This window comes from Panthera uncia (assembly GCF_023721935.1).
Source record: "Panthera uncia isolate 11264 chromosome A1 unlocalized genomic scaffold, Puncia_PCG_1.0 HiC_scaffold_16, whole genome shotgun sequence".
In the NCBI taxonomy this organism is placed as follows: Eukaryota; Metazoa; Chordata; class Mammalia; order Carnivora; family Felidae; genus Panthera; species Panthera uncia.
Window position 1 is genome coordinate 17,437,722 of NW_026057576.1, and position 22,340 is coordinate 17,460,061.

Here is a 22,340-nt window from a genome sequence, read left to right on the forward strand (position 1 = left end):
TGAATAAAATAATGCATTCAAGCCCCCCAAAAACCTTTTCAGACCTCTTTTTATCTCTACGTTTTGCTGATGGAAAATGGATTGTAATTCAAATTTATATACTGGGCACACGGCAGGCAATAGATTTTTTTTTTTTCTTTGTAAAACTCAAGCATTCCAAACTATTGGAGGAGTTAAGCAATTTTGATCATTTTGAAACTAGCTGTCAGATTTAATCTGTGCGAAAGAGACAGAGGGCAAATGTATTCTGAAGCTTGTTATATAATTTACAGATTATTTTTGCAATTTATATTCCATCAAATAGGGTATATTAGGCTCTCAGAAAGCACGTAATGATCAATTAATTTCAGCAGAGCAATCCTCGTGGCACTTAAGGGACAGAAATGATTAGACCCTTTTCTAGCTGAGTCCCAAGGTCCAGTCATCAAATATGACTGATTATATTTTCTAATGGTTTCTCTATGCCCATTAAAGAGCACTCAACTATTCAGACTCTCCTCTGATCATGACATTCAAAATTTGCTCGGATGGCTCCTGACAAGCAAAAATGTATTCTCTAATCTTTAACCACATAAACAATAGCTAACCACTTGTAATTGAGTTTAAATTGATTTCAGGTGGCTTCAGAGAAAAGCAATTTCTACAACAGATTAACCTCTTAATTAAAGTATATTAAGAATACTGTCAGGTGTAGAAATTCTGCTACAGCAGAAAATTATACCTCATTGACATTCATTTATGAAAGAATTGCTGCTCTGTTCCCAGGTAACAGGTTACTTATTTGTGGTTCTTGCTTCACTAGGTCAGCTCAAGCCTGGTTCACTCTGTGGAACATCAGTCTTTCCTATGGGACAGGGTGAGGAGAAGGACAGCGTGTGATGTGAGACAGACATTGTTTATGCTGTCCTTGCACTCAGGTCTTCAGAAAGCCATTTTTCTCAAGGAAGGGGACGCTTCGGCAAAAACCACAGACTCCCTTAATCTGACAAAAGAGGGAAAGCAGGTGTCAACCTCCTCATCAATAGCGACTCCATGGGTCTCCGCAGGGTGTTGTCCTCCGGTGCATTTGAGGTAGACACCCCCTTGTCTCTAAGTGCTTGCTACTGAAAGGTGGCCCTCAGATGAGCATCGCATGGTGGACTGTGAAGAATGCAGACTCTCGGGCCCCTCCATTCCTCCCGCCCCGCACACCAAATGAATTAGGATCTCCCAAGTTCACAACATCCCCTGGGAATTCATTTGCACTATTTAAAGAGCGCTGCTCTGAGAGACTATTTTGTCTGGATTCTCATTATCCCGGGGATCTGTACAACGTCAGAAACATTAGGTCAGTTTGGTGCAGACAAAAACAAAAACAATGCAACTGGTTGTTGAGCATTATGGAAGCCAGGCGATTTCCTCTCCACGTTTTACTTTTCAAGACCCTGCTACCTTCCTCTTTATCATGTCCCGGGTGGGAAAACCCCGGGTGAACACAGTCCCACTCACCCAGTGCTGGCCCAGGACATGGAGTTCCTGCCTTGAGCCGCAGTTGGTTCTGGAATGAAGCTTTATCCCTGTGCTGGCTCCAGGGGCCTGGGATGATCTGACCCTGGTAGTTTGCTCTCTCGGCACTGAAATCCTTGGCTCGTACTCCTGAATTGGTTCCGGCCCCTGTCATCCTCAGCTGGGGATTGTTTGCTGCCCTCAGAAATTGCATTTTTTTTTAATCTTGCCCACCTGGTCCTGAGGTAACCTACTTCCTATTGTTACCTGTCTAAACTTAGGGTTGTGGAGTGGACTTCTACCCCATAGGTGGCAGCCTCCAACCCTCCTTAGCATGGCTTGTGGTTATGAAAAGGAAGTCACACCAAAATGCAGCTGTGCTTAGCACCCAGGTGTTGTTAAGAAACATTGGTTTATAACAGCAAATCTCAGGCTTGACTACACATTACAATGCCCTGAGGAGATTCAAATTTTCCAGTGCCAAGGGTCCCATCCCAGATCAGTATTAGTTACAAAAAACTCCCAGGGATTCTATCACACAGCCGGAGTTAGGAAACGCCAGTTGAGAGAATCTTCCCTGACCCAGCCATGGCCAACACACTCCAGCCTCTATGCTCGAGTAACAATTTGCTTCTTATACTCTACTTAGTCTTTCTCTCCCCACCACCGGAGCACTGAGAAAATTGTGAATGAAGGGCAAAGAGCACCTGTATGTCTCAATGGACGGGGAATAGAAGGGAGGGGAGGGGGAAGAAGAACGCCCCTGCATTACCAGTCGTGTTGCCAAGACCGTGCAAGGGATGGAGAGTCAAGGGGCCACCCAACTTCTTCCAGTTTACGGTGCACAACCAGTGCAGAAGCCTCACAGAACATGAGAAAAACGGAACCGGCTAATCACAACCACTTGCAAACCTTGAAGAAAGGCAGACAAAGACGAGGGAAGCGATTCAACGTGATACAGAAGGTGTTTTCCTAGTTGCAAATATTCCAAGAGAGAAAAATGCTCCCAAACCGTCTGTGTCCATAGATGGTAGTTCTAACCTGTCCCGAGCATCCTCAAGTCGTGGAGGTAAAGCAGAGAGGGCACCAGACGCCCCGGGCTGGCCCCTGTCCACGATTACAAAGAGAAGAAGGCAGTCCCAGCACCGCCCACACCAGGGCTCCTAGCCTGGTATCAGGGGTGGGGGTGGGGGTGGGCGGTCTGAGCCTGTGGCAGCACCAAGTCAGAGCACCTGCTTCGGGTGAGGGGGATGCCGGGACACTCGGACATGTTTCCTCTGCCTACCATTTCTTTCACGGGCCAGGAATTCAGAGAGACTGCCCCAGGGTGCTCGGTTGGCTAAGTGTCCCCCTCAGACCAGCAGACGAGCTGCACCTGGGAACTTGTTAGACATGCAAATGCCCTGGGCGAGGGCCCCACCCTGAACTTACTGAATCAGAAACTTGAGAGTGGGGCCCAGAGAGCTGTGGCTTCAGAAGCGCCCCAGGTGATCCCGATGACACCCAAGTGGGAGCCCCACTGCTTTGTTTTGCACTTACTTAGAGCTCACTTCTGTGTCTCTTCGGTCAGCTGGTCTGGTAAGAGGGGGTGACGCTGAAAAGGCCTGTTCTTCCCCTGGGCTGCCTGCACCCCGGGCCTGCTGGGGTTCCTGACCAGGGCTTCGGCAGCCCCCTTTCTGAACCTCGGCGCCTCTGTTTTCCAGGTTCCCGGCTGTGGTTGCTGATCCCTGAAGTCTGGTTCCATGGGCATAATCTTTGCCCGTTGAACCTGAGGGAACTGCCTTGTCAGTTTCCCTCCCAGGCTCCGGGCCCTGCTCCTCCACCCCGTCCTCCCCACTCTGCTTCCTTCTCTCATAGCAGTTGAGGCTTAACCTCATCCTGTAAGCAACAGAGACCCCGGGTCTGTTTGCCCCCTCCGGACCTGCTACATTGAGTTAGTATCCAATATGCTGCTATCAAATACTTTTGAATGAAAGGATAAGCAGTTTTTAGTTTCCAAAATTCTTCTCCCCATATTATCTCATCAGATCATTGTGACAGTCAAAGACAGAGCTCAAGGGTTAACCATATTTAACAGTCAACAACACCGGGCCAACCCAGGTTATAGGAAGTCAGCAGTAGAGCAAAGTCTGGAATTCAAGTCTCTTAAATCCTGATACAGTAGCCCGTTCCACTGAGCGGCATTTTCTGCACTCTTCATCTAGCCAGTGGTATTTCCCACTCTCCCCGTAGCACATCATTAGCATTTCCTGCAAGGCCCAGATTTGAAATCAACACTCACTTCTCGCAGGTACTGGTTTAAACTGGACAAACCGCAGACGATGTCCTTTACCTTGTTGCACAGGTGTACACCAAAAGATTTAGTAGAAGACAGGAGACTGGATGTTGGGCCGTGCAGAGAAGGTCGCGTGCACCTGCGGTGATGGGTTCATGGGGTCAAATGAGTCTCTGGCGATTGACAGAGTTGATTAATGGGTTGGAGAATCCTGCAGTGGTTGAGACATCACGTGATTTTTAACTCGCCCCTCTTACTAGTTTGCATTTGTCCCTCATGTCTTAGGAACATCAAGAATAAAGTTGGAGTGGGAGAGAGCCAAAGCGTAAGAGACTCTTAAAAACTGAGGACAAACTGAGGGTTGATGGGGGGTGGGAGGGAGGGGAGGGTGGGTGATGGGTATTGAGGAAGGCACGGATGAGCACTGGGTGTTGTATGGAAACCAATTTGACAATAAATTTCATATATGGGGAAAAAAAAAAAGAATAAAGTTGGGCATTTGAGAGCTAATGAGATTCCCTTTAGAACCCTCTGCTGCAAGCTCCAGCTTCTGAAGGCCAGCGCGTTGCCTGGAGGGAAAAGCACCTGTCTGCTAGCCCGAGTCTGCCCAGGGGTTGGGGGTAAAGGCCCTGAGCCGGGGCACCCGCAGTGTGTGGTGGGAGGTTGGACGGCCCACTCACCCATCCGATTCTGAACCGATGCCTCGGCCTCTCGGTGCAAGTCCTGTACCTGGCTGCTTCGACTGCAGCATTGAAACCAGACAGGTGCCTATTGCCGCAGCCTTCCCCACCGGACCCCCACTTTCACCACATCCCTGCCTATGCTTGCTGCCCTGTGTGGACCTCTGAGTTCCAACCTTGTCCAGCCTGTGGAGAGGGCAGACCACAGCCATACCCTGAATCCCATCCATATGTCTGTGCCTCCTCACAAGACATCCAAATTCTCAATTGTTATGAGACAGCCCTGTACTTTCCTGAGCAAATGACAGTGAAGAGGATGGCAATGAGAGGATGGAAGAAAAAGAAATAGAAAAAAGAAATGAGTGTTTAAAACATAGCTTTTAAGGAGCGCTAACTATGTGCTAAGCACTCTGCTAAATACTCAGCACACAGCACGCTCAACCCTGGCAACAATCTTACATCATGGTGACACTGTCCCAATTTAACAGATGACAAAACTGGACCGCAACCAGAATGTGGTTCTGGACCTACGCTCTTAACCACCTTGTTAAGCCCCTTCCCCCACAGGCACTGGATTCTGTGCTCTTAGTCATAGCTCCCTCCTTCATTTTGGCCTCAAGAAGTGGTACTTGGTTGGTCAACCCCCATCGTTGCCATATGTGATGTTTTTACCAACAGCACACTCTGTGATGCTGGGTAGCTTCGATATAATCCCTTGAAACATTGAAAAATTAAATTGACTAACTAGGCCAGGTAATTTCAACTCACATGACCTGGGAAGACACTGAACTTGGGTCTTGACCCTGGCCATATGATCTTGAACAGGACAGGCATCTCTAAATGCCATCTAGCATTCTATACCTCTATAGTGCTGTTCAAAATCAAATGAGCTATTGACGTAGGTAGGGGCACTCTAAAAACTGGAAGGTACAACCAAAAATAAAAATTATTATGTCAAAAAGTGGTTCATCTCTTTTTTTCCCCCTGGATTCACTACCTAAGAGTCAGGGAGGGAGACAACATCTTTTATGGCTGGGTTCATTCCAACAACAATCCTTTCCGCAAACATCCATTAAGGTCTTAACATGAGCCAGGCACTTTTATAGGTATTTTTTTTTCAGAGACAAGAGACAAGACATTTATGGCCAAGTTACTTCTTCTGCATCTTGTCATATTTTGGCAGGTATCACACCTGCCGCGGACCAAACACCTACAGCTGGACCTGGGTGGATAGGTCAGTTAATTGAGATTCAGCCACCATGGTTTGATTCTACAAGGACCAAACTGTCCTCATCTTACCTTGGCATCTTGCCACACGCACATCTGTGTGGCCTGTGGGGCAAGGTCAAGTTGCTTTTTCATGGAGGCCATTTTGTCACATGGATTCCCCACAAGAGTGTGTGGATGAATCACTGCAGATCCATCATTGTATAACAAACAGCTCAAAATGCCTGCCCCGTGGAGCATGAGTCAGGTTCAGTGTAGACTTATAGGCAGTCTCCTTTCCAGCTATCTACTTTTTTCCGTCTAGCTTCTCTTCCTGACTTTGTTTTGCCTTTAGCTTTTTTTGTGTTTTACTCTGTACTGATATTTTGATACTTTTGTCTAAATGCCCTGGCTAAGAAAGAGGCAGTGCTGTTTTTGAGAAATGCATTCAATATAAACATGATAGACTGAGTATCTCTCAATTTCTTTTAAGAAAGCAGACATCAGAAACTTATTTTTGACAGATAATCTTTATTGAGATGTAATTCCAATACTTTACAATTCACCCACTCGAAGTATGCAATTCGGTGGTTCTCAGTATGTTCACAGAGTTACAAAACCATCACCAGAATCGACACTGGAATATGCGTACCACCGCAAAAAGGAACTCCATACCCATCAGTGGTCACACTCCAGTCCCCCTAGGCCTCCCAGCCCTGGGCCACCAACGAACCACTTTCTGTCTGTATAGATTTGCCTGTTCCACATACTCCATATGAATGTTATCATCCAGTATGTGATCTTTGCGATTGCCTTCTTTCACTTAGTGTAATGTTTTCAAGGTTCATCCATGTTGCAGTTCCCGGAAACTTTTGCCTCTCCTCAGTCAGGAACTCAGACTTATGTTCTTTCTTCTCATGGAGACTTGGATTGTCTTTGCCTCACTTGGGGCGATAATAACAAATAACAATAAAAGAATCCTTTAGTGGGGGCTTGTACACATACTGTCTCGTCCTCACTGCAACTTAGAAGGGAGTGATGGTCACTATTTTCCAAGTTAAGAAACCGAGAAAAGTCACAGTGCTCGATAAGTGATAGAGCTAACACTGTAACTTAGGTCTCTGAGTCTAACTCTGCCTCCTCTCTCCCACATAGTAGGTCTGTCTTGGAAGATGAGGTCATAGTCATCTGCAGCAGCATCATAAACGCCTTTATCGTGTTTCTCAGCAGCTCAGCTGTGGCCTACGGCTGTGGCTTTGATGCGTGCCAGAGGACGAGTAGAGAAAAGCTCCTTCGACACGAGATACCCTTAGACATAGCCTAGACAGGAAATGAGGCAGGATGCACGGAGGTCAGGACTGCGGGACTCCAGAATGCAAAAGACCTGGCTTCAAATTCCAGATCTTCCAACTTTTAGTTTGGTGCGCTTTGAGCAGTTACTTTCTCATTTCTTATTCTCCCACATGGAAAATGGGGAGGATGGTTCCTACCTTGTAGGGTTATTAAGGGAATGAAACAAATAAGACGAGGGCTTAGCACAGTGCCTGGCACCGAGTAAGTGATCAAGACTATTCGCTACCGTTAAGGAATATCGTCATTGATACTATAAAAGTGACGTATGGTGACAGATGGGAGCTACACTTGTGATGAGCACAGCACAATGTATACACTTGTCAAATCACTATGTGTACACTTGGAACCAATGTAACATTGTGTGTCACCTACGCTCAGAAAAAAAAGGGTATTTGCCATCGTCGATGACTATTCTGGCGACAAAGATGGAATGCCGTTTCATCAGTCATCCTGGAAGCACATCTTCATGGTCTCTACCTACACACATACACCAGTGGAGTTTGGCAAGGAAAACCCTCACTGGCCTTCTGTTATCGTGTCTGAGGTAACTACTAGAAGGGGAAAGAGTTCAAATGCAAAATGGAATAAAGAAGAAGTAAGGCCTATTCCACCGGGCAAGAGAACAGCCCAAGAAACTCAACAGCCTCCACAGAGCCCTGAACGACAAGGGTGAGAGGGATGAGTCAAGAGGGAGAGAGGCAGCCATGCTGTCATGGTTTTTCTGGAGAGTCAGCCTTCAGAAAGTTCACTGAATCTTGCAAAAACATGACTACCGTAGTAGGAAAACTTGCCAAATTATGCAATTTGGAGCCAAATGCTCCTTTCCGTCTGCCCCCACCCTCCCCACCAACCTCATGATGTTCAGCTTCTGGCTATGCCAAAAGCAGTTACTGGCAAGGAAATCATTAAAAAAAATTTTGGCATAAGGCAAAAGGCAGGGAAATAGAAAAAGAACCCCAGAGGAGTTTCCCCCTAACCTTTTATTAAAATGATTTTTTGGATTTGGCAAAATGGCATTAATCAAAATACATAATTCAAAATGAAACTCATTTCAAAGCTTTTAACTAGGGGAATAACTTTTTGGAAAAGCCTTAAATAAAAAAATCTGTCCTACAGATACATGCTCGCACACAAGGACAAAAATGTACAAGGACATTTAGTGTAGCATTTTTTAATACAGATCTTCCTGGATTTACAACGTAGTTACGCCTATCACGAGTCAAAAATGCATCTAACACACATCTAACACCAAACTTCACAGTTTAGCCTCACTGACCTTAAACGTGCTCAGAACACTTACATTAGCTATAGTTGGGCAAAATCACTTAACACAAAGCCCATTTTATATAATAAAGTGTGGAATATCACATGCAATCGATTGACTATTATACTCAAAGTATGAAAACAGAACGGCCATATGGATATAGAGTGGTTGCCAGCCTATCGGCTGCTCACCCTTGTGATCATGTGGCCGTCTGGGGACTGCGGCCGCTACCCAGAGTCACATGGGAGGGTCCCACTGCATATTGCTAGCCCAGGAAAACATCAAAATGCAAGATTCAAAGATTCAGTTTCTACTGAATGGGTATCTCTTTCTCACCATCATAAAGTCAAAAAATTGTAAGCCAGAACCATCATAGGTCAGGGACCTTCTATAATCATGAGAAACAACTGGAAAGTCCCAAAACAGGACAATGGTTAAGCAAACCATGGTATCAGCATCTGACAGAATACCCCAGAATTCTTAAAATTGGTGGACACTCTCCAAGGGCAGAGGTTCTATCTGTTTTGTTCACCGCTGTATTCCTACTGCCTGCAGTAGTGTTGAACTTTGTAGAGTTCAAATGTCTGTCAGTTACCTCACTGAGTGAATGTTTGTGAAATGCATTTGTAATAAACAGTTCCATACACATGTCCACATATGTATACGTACGCCTCTGTGTATATATACGTATGTGGTGAGTCTACGTTGTACACATGTAAGACTTGTTGACATTGTGACAACTGTCAAACACAGGCAGGAAGACAGGGATGTTGACACCAGAGGAGGCTGTCCTGGACGGAGCACTCTTCTGACTTTCCTGTGACTCCTGTACCCCCGTCCTCTCACCTTTTCTTTTACCTTTCAAGTGGGCTGAATTTCCCTCCACTTTTTTTCCATAGTAATAGTTCTTCATGAGCACTCTGGTGTTTGTAAAATGTAAGAAGTTAATTAATAAAGACACGAGGCTACTTAAATATTTTAGGCTAGCGGTGATGGAGGGCAGCTGCTGTCTTGGCCTCAGAGTCTATTGTGCTAAGACAATTTTGATTCGTAGTAGGTAAATATTCACATATAATAATGTTTCAATAACTAAGCCATCCGATGGGCTCAGAAAATGGTCCAGTTCAACTAAGATGCGAGACAAGCTTTCCCTCATAGTTCACATAACTTAAGTGGATGTGGTGGCACAAATTTATCGGAGTGAGGGCTATCGCCAGTGGATGAACTTTCGATACAAAAGAAATCCATGCGAGTGTTGTCAATCATAACTTCTTGATAGACAAAAAACTATTTCTGAGATAAAATTTGAACGAAACAGCTACAGTTTATGCAAGCCACAGCAGAGACGTGCGGAAGATGTTGAAAACCTTTGTCCTGGAAGCGTTTTGTCTTGGTGACCTGTTGTTACCTTTTCCCTGTTTGCAGTTTCACTAATTTCTTAGCCAGAGCCGAGACCTCAAAAGTACCCAACCCAACGTGTTATGCAAACTTTAGAATGAAAGTAAAATGAGGCGTTCAGCCTGGCATACGTTCCACGCTCCCTGCACATCCACATGTGTGCACGCGCACACACACACACGCACACATACCCCTTCCCAGGAAAGACTATGATGCTACCAGGCCAAAGGGTTGGGAGCCATTTCTATCCTCCGCATGGTTTCACGGGTTTGACTTGACGATGGACATTTAAGATGGAAATTGGCTATCTCCCTGCAGCCCACTGAACACTGCAAAAAGCATGGGGAGCTTCTGCCTCTGAATGTGGCTCTTATCCTCATCGAAGCCTCTGTCCTCACAGTACAGTCTCTGGACCTTCCATTGCAATCACTTTTTATGAATCCAGGCTAAATAACAGATCCTCCATAACATGGTTCAACAAGTGTCTTTGAAAAAATGCAAAACCCTTGCCTTGTTCCCTAAGGTTGGGCTCTTGTCTACTATCCTGTTTCACGGCATGCCTCACTGCCTCTTGCAAGCCTCCAACTTTTTCCCTGTCACATGACCTCCACTCTTGCTGTTTGGGAATGTGCTTCCCTCAGCTACTTTCATCACTTACTTTCCTTTTAATTTTTTAAATTAATTCATTCATTTACTTTGAGAGAGAGAGAGAGCACGCGAGCTGGGGAAGGGCAGAGACAGAGGGAGAGAGAGGATCCCAAGCAGGCTCCACGCTGTCAGCGCAGAGCCCCGCACAGGGCTCCGTCCCATGAACTGTGAGATCCTGACCTGAGCCGAAATCCAGAGTCAGACGCTTAACCGACTGAGACACCCAGGTGCCCCTGCTTTCTATTTCAAATGACACATCCCCTGAGAGGTCATCCCACTACCACTGCATCTACCCCCCATCAGATTCTAACACATCGATCTTTTTTTTCTTGGCACATCTAAGTCTTTAAATAGCTTTCCTATTGACTTATTTGGGTATCATCAGTCTTCCTTCACTAAAACTTAAATTTTGTGATGTCAACGACTATGTCTTGCTTACCACTCTATTTCCAGTGCTTAGCACATAGTAGGTACTTAAGAAAGAAAGAAAGAAAGAAAGAAAGAAAGAAAGAAAGAGGGAAGGAAAGAAAGAAAGAAAGAAAGAAAGAAAGAAAGAAAGAAAGAAAGAAAGAAGGAAAAAGAAAGAGAATTTCCCCCAATGTTGACACAGTGTGGAGCACACAAAGGCATGGGCTTAGCACTAATAATTTAGAGCACAGAGTACGCACGGTGGTAAATGAGAGAAAACCTCAGAGTCGACACATGGAGACAGAGGCAATTTTGGAAACCGTAAATAATTAGAAGCAGGATTTTTTTTTCAGGCAATAATGAAAAAAGTAGCCCCTCTAAACAAATAATGGATCAATTTAGAGGCAGCTGCACCACAGAAGTTTTATAGCATGTGTTAAGTCCCCAGTCACTGAGCTTCAGTTCCAAAAAAAGGACTCAAATGTTTGGAGAAATATCAGTAAAAGAGGCAGGACCCTTAGCTATGGGCCTAACCATGAGTCTATGAGGACCAGGCCAAAGTCTTCATGGGAGAAAGATCAAGTAGAATCGAGAATTAAACCACAGTTCCTTTATATTATGAGATGTTTCTCATCTCTAATATACAAAGGTCAGTGCTTGGTGCTAAGGATCAGGATGGGCTGAGTCTATGGGAAGAGGACAGAGTGACAAGTCAGCTCCACTTAGGGAGGGGCTGGGAAACTGGGACCAAAACAAGGGAGCAGACGTTTGTCATCATGATGATGCAAAAAGCGCATCTGGAGTAGGAAATACAACCTCCCAAGGACACATGGTCCAGTGGCCTCCAACCCACAACAAGGCATTCTCCAGACCCCGCACATAGACACACTTTCCTGCTCTGACACCTTTGAATTTGCTGTTTCCTCTTCTTTGGAATGCCTTCTCCCACTTCTTATCTGGCAAACTCTCACTTGTTATTCAGAAGCCAACTCAAATGTCATCTCTATCGTGAGCTCACACGATGACGCTTCCCATGAGTGCCCCAAATCGAGCTGTGCCCCATGACATTCAGGTCTAGCTCATTGGCCTTGACGGTCCCGTAGAATGTGTTCTGGCACTCAACGATCATGGCACCTGTGCCTTACATGAGTCCTTGTGAGCAAGGGCAGCCGGGAGGATCTTGCCCGGGTCCTGTCTCTCTGAGTCCCCACTCTGGGCTCACAGGCTGGCATAGTGAGAAGCCAGAGCTGTCAGACCCACACTGTACTCATACCTTAGTCACTGACCTTCACGGTCAGAACGGACAATACTCACCACCTGATGTGAGGTCCAGGCCAGGCACCCAACATGTGACAGTCTTTTCCATTCTGGGCTCACATGGGTCATCAGCTGGTCTGTGGAAGCTGGCAATGGTGCTAAGTCTGCTACTCTTCCTGCCTGCCTCTGGGGCCCGTCTCTTTGACTCCCAAACAATGTTCTCCACTTCTGAGTGCTGGCCGTGGCCGTCTGCAAGTAGCTTCTCTCGGCCAGCCTGTCATGGAGACATGGGAGCTTACCATGGGAGTAGAACACGACACAGGTCGTGGGGGAACAGGATGGGAGGCTCCCGCTCTGCCAACCCATACCTGGGACTACTAACAACAGACCCAACCAATGGCCAGCAGAGACTCACCGCGTCAATGGGGCCACACAGAGGTGGGGGAGAGTAAATAAGCCAGACGATGATAAGACTGAGGTACAAAACTCTTCGAGTTAAAATACTACATAAATATTATGCATACTTCATTAAATATGAACATATTACAATAATCTTGAAATATTGCAAGGTTCTTCTTTCCCTCTGAGTTATGCTCTATGAAATACAGGAATATATGGTAGTCTCACCAAAAGCACACTTGTGTGGTACATATGTGACAGATGTAGCAGATATCTTAGACCTGTGAGGATTGCTGCTAGTGGGAAGTCCTTACATTTTACAGTCTGGGAGGTCTGGGTCTAAATCACGGTTCTGCGGCACTAATCATTCCGTATGACCTCAGACAAATCATTCCATCTCTCTGCCTGCGTTGTATCAGCTGTAAACTGAGTTTGTGGACAGGGTTGTTAGGAGAATCGAATCAAAGTGATTGGCACCTACCTGGCCTTTCGTAGACATCGGGGATACTGTTTCTCAAATGCACCCTATTGTATTTCCCATGTTGATTCCCAAGCAAGGGTGAAGTTCACTCCACCTAGACCAAAGAAAGTCATAGAACAGCAACACGTAAATTAATCAGCAGAAACCTTCCATCAAGTAGGAAAAGAGGGTGATCTGACATTAAGAGGAGCTCTTTCCACCCAGAAGGGAAGCAGGAGGAAGTAGGAAGAGAGGAGAGAACAGGCATGAGTCAGCCCAAGCAGGGTCCCCACTTCTCTTTGTCCATTACCCTTCAAACAAATCTTAAGAGAGGATAGGGAGAGGACATGAGACTCCTAGAAGCTCTCTACAGGTTTGAGAAACTACTGGCACACTCATTGAGGTCAGGGCCCTCCTTCCTTGGGCGCTGGCTGGAAAACCCGAAAGCCTTTCACAGAAAGCCTGCGTTGGGATCCAGCGCATCCAGCGTGGCATGGGAGCAGGCAGAGAACACAGACAGAAGGAAAGCATATGAGCAGCCTCCCAGGGCCTCGCGTGATGGAGGCAGGTGGAGAGAACGTGATTGAAATTTACCAGCCTCCAGGGACCTCAACGACACTAAAAAGACCAAAAGATGAGGAAGAAGACAGGAACAGGAGGCTACAGACCCAGGGAGCTCCAGGCAGAGGCAGAGGTGGAGGCCCGGTCCATAGGTGTCCGCGGGAGCCCTCAGCAGGCACACATGCAGGGTGCCCAGTAGCAGCGAGGAGGACACATAGCTCAGGCGAGGCCAGCAAGGACCCAGGGACACCCTTGAGGACCCCTTTCCCCTGCCCGTGCTGTTACACGAGCTCCCCTTAGACGGTGGCAGCATTAGATGAACAGAAAGAGAACAGAAACGGGAAGAAACCCCAAAGGACCACTATTTTCTCCAAATGAACCATGTTAACATAAAAGAGGCTGCTTGAAATCACAGGACCAGAATTGCATTAAATCAGGAAATTAAAACATGCTCTCCCTCCTTCACCCACCCTTCTGCTATCAAGTGAGAAATGAGACCTCCAAAGAAAATAAGAACACGTTCCAACCCTTTGCAGATCTGAGTACTAATGAGCAAGCTTCAATGCCCACTATTTGCTTAATTGCTAGCATTATTACTACCACTCTATATTACTATATTTAGCCATCTTAACCTGTAAAGATTGCAGTTTCCAATAGTTCAAACTAATAGATATAAATTGCTATTTTATACACCAACATGTCTGAAGGTAGGACCTCGGGCAGGTCTGAGAGACCCACAGGTTTTGGTGTCCTCTCTGCCCAGAACACTTTTCTCTCTGTGCCCATCCCCACCTCCCACCCTTTTTCCACCTGGATCACCCAGGTCAGGAATGAGGAAATCAAGCGGTGTGCTTACCAGCTTACAGTAGTTTCAGACAATTAAAAAGAAGCGCCTTTAAAAAAAAAAAAAAAAAAAAATATATATATATATATATATACATATATATACAGAAGAGCCTTTCCTAACAATTGTGGTACTTTTAACTAAGAAATAGCTCAGGGTGGAAACTGTTTCAAAATATAAGGCAAGTCACTGCCAACCCCCCTCTGAGGCCAGCATTTCAGTGCTTCCCATTTGATTTTCCACAGGTTTGAGGTTTGTGAGACAGAGTGGACCCTATACCTATAGGCTCTTACTGGACCATAATGGCAAATCCACAGAATCTATCTGAACAGACGAGCCTGTGCCCTTCCTAGGCTCTGCGTCTCCCTTCAGCTGAGAACAAGCTGGCCTAAGACTCCCTAGCTCCTGAACCCTTGTGACATCTCAGGGTTGGAAGGGGATTTGGCAGTCATGCAGCCACATCTCTGCCCACACACCTCCCTTGAGTAATGACACCGTCTCAGCTTGAGCACCTCCAGCAACAAAGAGCTCACATATTCTCCTTCCATTATTTGAGAACGTTCTTCCTTGTGTCAAATCGCAAGGGGACAATGGGCATCAATTACTAGCATGTGTTTTGGAGCCAGCTATAGATAAAAGGTCTAACCCTAGCTCTCCGTATTGCTAGCTGCGTGACCGTGGGCAAAGGCCTAAGTTCTTGTGCCTGAGTTTATCTTTTCCAAGGGTAAAGGGCAAAGGAGGACATGTGTGTGACTTCCTTCAGAGGGCTGTGGTGAGGATTGATAAAGGAACTCCTCGTAGACTATACCAGGTCCTGGGACACAGGATCCACTCAATTATTGCCATGCATCCGTGTGTCACCGCTATTTTTGGTGTCGTTCCGCCTTCCAGTTCTGCCTTCTGCCTTCCAGGGTGGCAAAGCACAAATCTAATGACTTCTTCCACTGTAAATAGTTGAAGACTGCTGTCATGGGCTTCTGAGTCTAACACACCAGTTCCTTCAGTTGCATTCAGAAATCTTAGAGCTCTGTGCTTTCACCGCCAGTCTTTCCAGAGGGCTCTCCGCCCCAGTCTGCCCACCCGGGTCTTGGGCAGGGCAGTTCTCCAGTGAATCAGAGACTATTTTGTTTGCTCCCTACCTCCTCAGAGTCCACTCCATTTTTCTTTGGGCTTCTCTCACCCGGTCCGTTCCAGTCCCTACTCTACTGTTAGCTAGGATGAGGCACCTCGTGCTTGATGGGTGGTATGCATACCTGTCCATGGGCACACCTGTGGAGGCGGTGTGGTGTGGACTGCAGCAGGTGCTCAGGAACTGACTTTAATGAGTGGCCAGTAGAAGCCCATAGATGCCTGTGATGCCTGTGTATAGGTTCCCCCTGAATGAAACGGGGTAGATTCTTTTTTCTTTTTTCAAGGTTTATTTATTTTTGAGAGCGAGAGAGACAGAGACAGAGTGTGAGAGGGGGAGGGACAGACACATACACACACATACACACACACAGAATCCGAATCAGGCTTAGGCTCTGAGCTGTCAGCACAGAGCCCAACGCAGGGCTCGAACCCACAAACTGCAAGATCATGACCTGAGCCGAAGTCGGACACTTAACCAACTGAGCCACCCCCAGATGCCCCGAAACTGGGTAGATTCTTGAGATAACCTTCCCTTTCATCTTTGGACATGACCTCAGGTTCTGAAGGCAGGGCAAGTTTGTGAACAGCATCTGGGGAAGCTGGGTTCATTCTGGAAGAGGCCCGTGACTCCACGAGAAGACCCCAGCCTCTACTTCTGACCTGGGACCACAGAGGGAGCCTAAGAGACCCCAAAACAATGCTCACCACGTGGCCACAGATGACCTCGGGCAATTTCATGATGAAACCCTTTGCTCTCCCCGTTCTGAGCAGAACAGAAGAGGACTAGCTTTGCACGAGCCAGAGGAGTTGTCCAAGGGCATCATCACACCCCTCCCTGATATTAGCAGCACCGTTAAAACGCAGACATATGCAGACATCTCTCTGTATGTATGTGTGTCCAAAGTGAACAAAGCTGTAAGATTTGGTCTCTGACTCAAGGCGATGTATCATTCACTGGAGCACAGTGTTGCTGCCTTTGATGACTGAAATACCAACTGTGACTGTGGTCAAATTTCACCAGGACTGAGGCTTGATTTAAGGAAATCCATCTAGGGCTTGTCTGAGTAAGTCTGCATTTTCCTCTTCCATCTCAGCCCTAAGACAAAGTACAACTGAAGAGAGTTCAGCCAAAGCCCATCAGGTGAAGGGGAAACTGGTATAGAATATCTGCCAGTGGTCCAGAAAGCAGACCAGAACTCACAAGAAGATCGTAGGGAAAGTTTTTAGTTAGTCATCCTTTATGGATTGACTTAAAAAAAATATGTGTGGGGGGGGGAGAGGTAGAAACCCTGAAGGTCTTACGAGATGTAGTCCCTGCCCACCTCCCTGACTCTACCTTGCATCCCCTCCCCATGCTCAGCACACCCAACCATGCTGGCCTTTGTCCTGTGCCTTTAACTCTCCAACTCTCCCCTGCCCCAGGGCCTTTGCAGTTGTCAGTCCCTTTCTAGAATGCTTTCCCCTTACCTCAACTTAACTTTCCCCTCCCCAGAAAGACTTTCCTTGACCAGCTTATACCAAGTCACCCTCACTTCCCCTCTTGTCTCTGTTCTTTCACCTGATTCCATTTTTCCACGGCACTTCTGAAACAAGATAAGCTGAAATTATCTTGTTTATTTGTTTGTTTATTGTCTGTCTTCCCTGACCAGAACACTATCCCCAGGAAAGTGGCAGCTTTGTCTCGTACCCCAGTGCCTTGCACATAGAAGGCACTCAATAAATATTAAATGAATGAATAATACTATCACAGTCTTTTAGCATTCTTAATGGGAATGGAAAAAAAAAAAAAAAGCCCTCCATGAATTCCAAGCATGGGGAGAAGAGGAAATAAAGCAGAAAATGGACGAATTGTTAACTGCCACATTAGCTTGAGATTGAAACAACTAGAAAAGCGAAAATCTGAATGCCTAATTATAAAATGCGAGCAAAGGCAGTTTTCAAATAGGAACAGGATTGTGTCCTCAGGAAGCAGATGGAGTCTAAAATGCCAACGAAGGCTACTTCACACCCCCTCAAGACCTGTGCCCAGTTCCTTACTGGAAGGACAACGTGAGTTTTCAGCCCTTCCCAAGAACCCTTCGACCAGAAACACTTCAAATGGGAGTACAAAAGAATCAGAATCCTCGCCACGTACAGAAATAAGAACATCTGTTCTCAGCATGAACCCTATTAGCTCCATCATTTGGCTTTCAAGGAAAAAAATGCACAATTATGATACGTGGGCACGATCGGTGGCAAGGTGGGTAAGCAACTGGCACTCAGAGCGGGCTGTGTGCTCAGGGCAAGCGTGGCTGCTGGGGGAGCACCGCACGTCAAGGGACACGAACACGGCAGCAGCAACGGCTGGGCTACCTGAAGTCGGCAGCCCCAGCTTCGAGAGGCAGAGGCCACTGTGGGGACTGGAAGAAAGGGAGGAGAGGGGAGAAGGAGGTGGGAGGAAAGAGGAGGCGAAGCAGGGAAGGAGGAGAGAAAGGAGGAAGAGGGATGGAGGGGGTTGCGAGAGAGTAGCCGCATAGACCTGAGCCAAACAGGAGGGCACGGGGTGAGTCAGGGGCACAGAGGGAGAGATAGGCTCCCCCTGTCTGGCAGGGGACAGGAGTGGCAACGTCCCCACACTAAACCAAGATGGCCCGTGGTCGGCACCGCAGCCACACCACTTCCCAGGGCTGTGGCTTCAGGCACGTCACCTGACCATTTTGTGCCGTGGTTTTCCCGGTCGGTAAGACATAGAAGGCATGGACCTACGGCACAGGGTCAAAGTGAGGGTACGAGAGCTCCTGTGTGTGAAGGCCTCCGAGCAGCACCGGACGCAGAGCGAGCCCTCAGAGAAGGTCTGCTGCCATTAGCGTTAGGATTACTGTCACCGTCACCGGCATTTCGTAGGACTGCACTTAGGGCACAGTGAGCTCAGTGCTGGCATTACCCCCGAGTCACGGAGCACGCGCGTTCGGGTGAAGGGCTGGGCCTCAGCCGCTGTCTCTAGAATGTGGGCTCCTCATCAACTCAGAGGCAGGACTCTGCTACCTCCCTAAGACCCCTCGAGCTCACTGCTGCTCTGGTGAAAACAAGCCAGAAGCGGCGGAGGCTCTAACCATGTCTTGCTTTGTTATGCGGAAGGCCAGGAGCGGACTCTTTTCCTAGGCCCAGTTATTACAGACGGCGCTACGCACACCTAAGGAAGCAGGATTGCAATTGGATAGACATGGGTCCAAATCCCAGCTCCACTCTCAAGAGCCGCGAGCTTACAGAGACAAATAGCCTCGTGGCTGAGCCAGTGCCCTCTGCTAGAAACCAAGCCCAAGATGCCCCTTGGACTGCATGAAGGACTAAACGGGATCGTGTAGAGACTTCACAGCGTCTGGCACTTGGCAAACAGAAGCTCTTTGCATCACAAAAGACAATGGGGGTGTCCAACTTTGGCTCAGGCCACGCTCTCACGGTCCGGGAGTTCGAACCCCGTGTCGGGCTCTGTGCTGACAGCTGAGAGCCTGGAGCCTGCTTCGGGTTCTGTGTCTCCCTCTCTCTCTGCCCCTCCCCCGCTCGTGCTCTGTCTCTCTCAAAAATAAATAAACATTTAAAAAATTAAAAAAAAAAAAAAAAAGACAACATGCTTCCTGTGGAAGCTGAGCCTTGAGGCGATGGGCAAGGAAGACGGGAAGATAAACACAGAGAGGAGACAGGGAAGCGTCCAGCAGACGGCAGACCTGGAAGCAGAGACCAGAGGTGGCGGAGAGGGGACGGAGGCCACAGGCAGTGCCAGAGCAAGGCCAGCTCCAGGGAGACCAAGAATCCCATTCACCCAAGCACCCCCAGAGCCTCTCAGAATGACAGTATGGATGCTCCTGGCAGCCAAATGGAGCTTCAATCAAAGGTTAAGTCATGTACAGAATAATCTCTGTAAGAGGCCAGGGATTCATGGGCTACCTTTTAAAAGGATTCCTTACCAAGTTGTTCAAGCTTTATAAGGAGTGTGTAAAGGGGACTATGTTTCTAATATCCAAAACAAACAAACAAAAAACACAACACACTATGCAGAAAGATTCATATTTTCATATTCAATGGACTCTAATAAAACTGAGGAGTCGTCGTTTATATTTATGTGAGACCTCTCATCTTGGAAGATGCCCTCCTGATGTTTTAGCCACGTGGGTGTTGGCCTACGAAAAGCTGTTTAATCTTGGGCAAGTGGCCTAACTTCTCTGAGCCTCAATTTTTGCATCTGCAAAGGAAATCTAGCAGTAGAACCTACCTCCTGGGTGGCTGTAAAAATTAAATGAGATAATACATGCGAAGGGGTCAGCATGATGCCTAGCACATAGAACTCAATGTGAGCTCAACTCGGCGTTCTAAGAACTTCGGTCCTGCACTCTGCCCTGCCCTCGTCTGGTTTTTTTTCATCTCACAGGATCGACCTCAAGCAGCTGCAGGGACTTCCTCACAGGGGCCTGTTACGAATCCGCTTCTCCCCTCCCCCACGCAGAAGCTGCGTGGTGGCCCATCTTTGAAGTCTTCGCTCATAATGACATTTGATTCGTGCACATTGTTTCGCTCTACTGCATAGTACAACCACATCTGCTTTCATTTAAGAAACTCTTTTAAATCGCTTACCATTTGGTTAAACTGATATTCCCGAAACTTCCCAAAGCTTCTCCAGCAGCCTCCGTACCTAGCGCGCAATAAGGGCTCGGCAAATGGCGTGGTCTTGAACCACGGGTGTAGGAAAAAAAAATGCCTGGCTAAAAAAGCTGGGAATTCGTATGCAAACGTGTCAAGAATTGGCACGTGAGGATGGTGAGATTATGGCTGTATTTTTGTCCCAGTCTCCCAAGTATAGGGACAAATATTTTCTCTGATCTCGATCATGAAAACGTAATGCTGAGACACAAAGGTGCGTGTGTGCGACCCTTGCCTAGACACCACAGGGCGGAGGATCCCTTGGTTGCTGCCTGTGAGCACTGTTTGCAAAGCCCTTGCGGTGTTGGATCAGTGTTTCTTCCCTGGGAAAGAACAGGTGCCCGAAGTGCGACACATCACGTGCCACCCGAGTGTAAAGCCTCCAAGAACAATGGCCTCTCAAGTCAGAAGAAGACGCAAGCCCGCCTGCCCCAGGATACGGCAAGAGCCACACCCCGCGTCCCCCACCTGAGCCGAAGGCGATGAGCGCAGGACGCGCCGTGGCCCTGGCCTGCCCGCTGGACACCTACCAGAACTTGTGCTCTCCCTGGCTTCCGCCTCAGTCACCGGAAGGGAGCCCGCCACGACCAACGTGCTCGGCGCAATGGCCTGGCTCATCAGTGCTTCTCTGGCAGTTTCCAAACACAAAATAGTATTCCCAGGACTTGCGGCCAAGAAGCGGCTTATCCCGTATCCCTTCTCGGCCACAGGTGAGGAAAGAGAGCGTCAGGTCGGTGGGGTCCAATGCCGCAAGCCGCGATGTATTGGCTCCTGGCGATCACGGCTTCAGCTTAGTGACATCTGTAAGCCGAACATCCTCACCAAGTGTGTGTTTCATTCAACTGTTCGCCCTCCGGGTGCCGCGGGCTGGGTTGGCTTCCTGCTCGAAGCTGACAGCTCGTGCCGCCTCCCCCAGCCGCCAAGAGGCCTCTGCATCAGCCACTCGCAGGCACCGGCGGCACAGCCTGATCCGCAGCTGGCTTCTGTAGCCCCTCACCAGCAGGTAATAGCGCCCCGCAAACCTTAGTCACCGCGCCCCTCCTCAGACCCCCACTGGCTAAAGGAAGATGTTGTCCCTTTTCTGTAAAGCACCGATTTCCTCTTTTTTCGGTTTTGTTTCCTGCTTGCATTAAAAGCCAACAAGGCAGATGGATGAGGAAAACAGCCTGGCAGACGGAGAGGATCCATCCCGGGCGTTCACTCCAGACAGCCAGCGGTGGGGCCGGGCCCCGTGCAGACAACTGTGTGGCCTCGGCCCAAGCCCCTGGCACCTGGAAGCCAGCGACACGTGGTGCATGTGGTGAGGCCCAGGTCCCAGCTGCCAGGAGCCATGGCTTTGGATGCAAGAGACACAAGGTCCTCTGAATTCTGGTAGACCCTTTTCAGGACCGAGGACCACAGGATTCTTCTTCAGGTCTCCACAATGAACAAAAAGAAAAGAAAAAAAAAAAAAAAAACAAACAAAAAAAAACAAGCAATCCAGAAAAAAAGGTTGATTTAGGGGGAAGGCGCTGGAGTTACACAGATAGACATGGATTTATATCCAGTTCTAGCTGAGGGGTCCTGGGAAAATTGCTTGACCTCTCTGAGCTTTAGTTTTCTCATCTGAAAAAAAGTAGGGATAACTTTACAAATCTCATAGAATTTATGATAAGAACTAAATGAGACAATTCATGTAAACTCATCATATCTGATACCTAGCAGGGGCTTAATAAATGTTAGGTGTCATTAGCATTTCATCATCATTTCAAACTTTTGAGTCAAGAAATGCACAAGGACAGGCCATATTTCAGATCACTTTTGTTGCCTCCCAACCTTTGCCTTATGCAATGACTTGCATGCAAAGAGCCCTTATCCCTTCCCCATCTTCCCTCCCCCACTCCCAACCCAATATCCCCATCCCCACCCTTGGTTCCCACAGCTGTCTGGACTAAGCTTAGAGAACATGTATGTCCTTGTCTTTTGTTCTTCCCCAGACAGCTTCTGAAGGGCCGGGGCTGTGCTCTTCCTAGGTCAGCAGCACCTTGAATGCTTCCCACATACTAGGTCCTCAACACAGTGCGTGCCGAGCGGAATCCTGGCCTTCGCTCCGGCAACTCGAAACGTGACCTATTGACTTCACAGGCTGAGATCTTTGAAGATTTTCAAAGCCTCAGAACCACTTCCCAGTCAGAGAAGTTCAAAGAATGAATTTATCGACCGGCTTATTCTGCTCTCAAAAGTCATTTACACTTCAGTCGGGAGAAGCCAGGGGAAAGGCTGTTCACTGGGGAGCTTTTGCCTCTTCACAGACTGTC

The 22,340-nt window shown here is 47.6% G+C and overlaps 1 long non-coding RNA gene across 1 annotated transcript; it reads right to left on the minus strand.

The window, feature by feature from the left end:
- Window positions 1-3,057: 3,057 nt before the first annotated feature.
- Window positions 3,058-21,888, minus strand: LOC125933731 (uncharacterized). Its single transcript, XR_007461086.1, has 3 exons — window positions 20,574-21,888; window positions 12,855-12,948; window positions 3,058-12,248 (listed from the first exon to the last, which is right to left on the minus strand). It is a non-coding gene; the product is annotated as an uncharacterized LOC125933731 (long non-coding RNA).
- Between the last annotated feature and the right edge of the window lie 452 nt (window positions 21,889-22,340).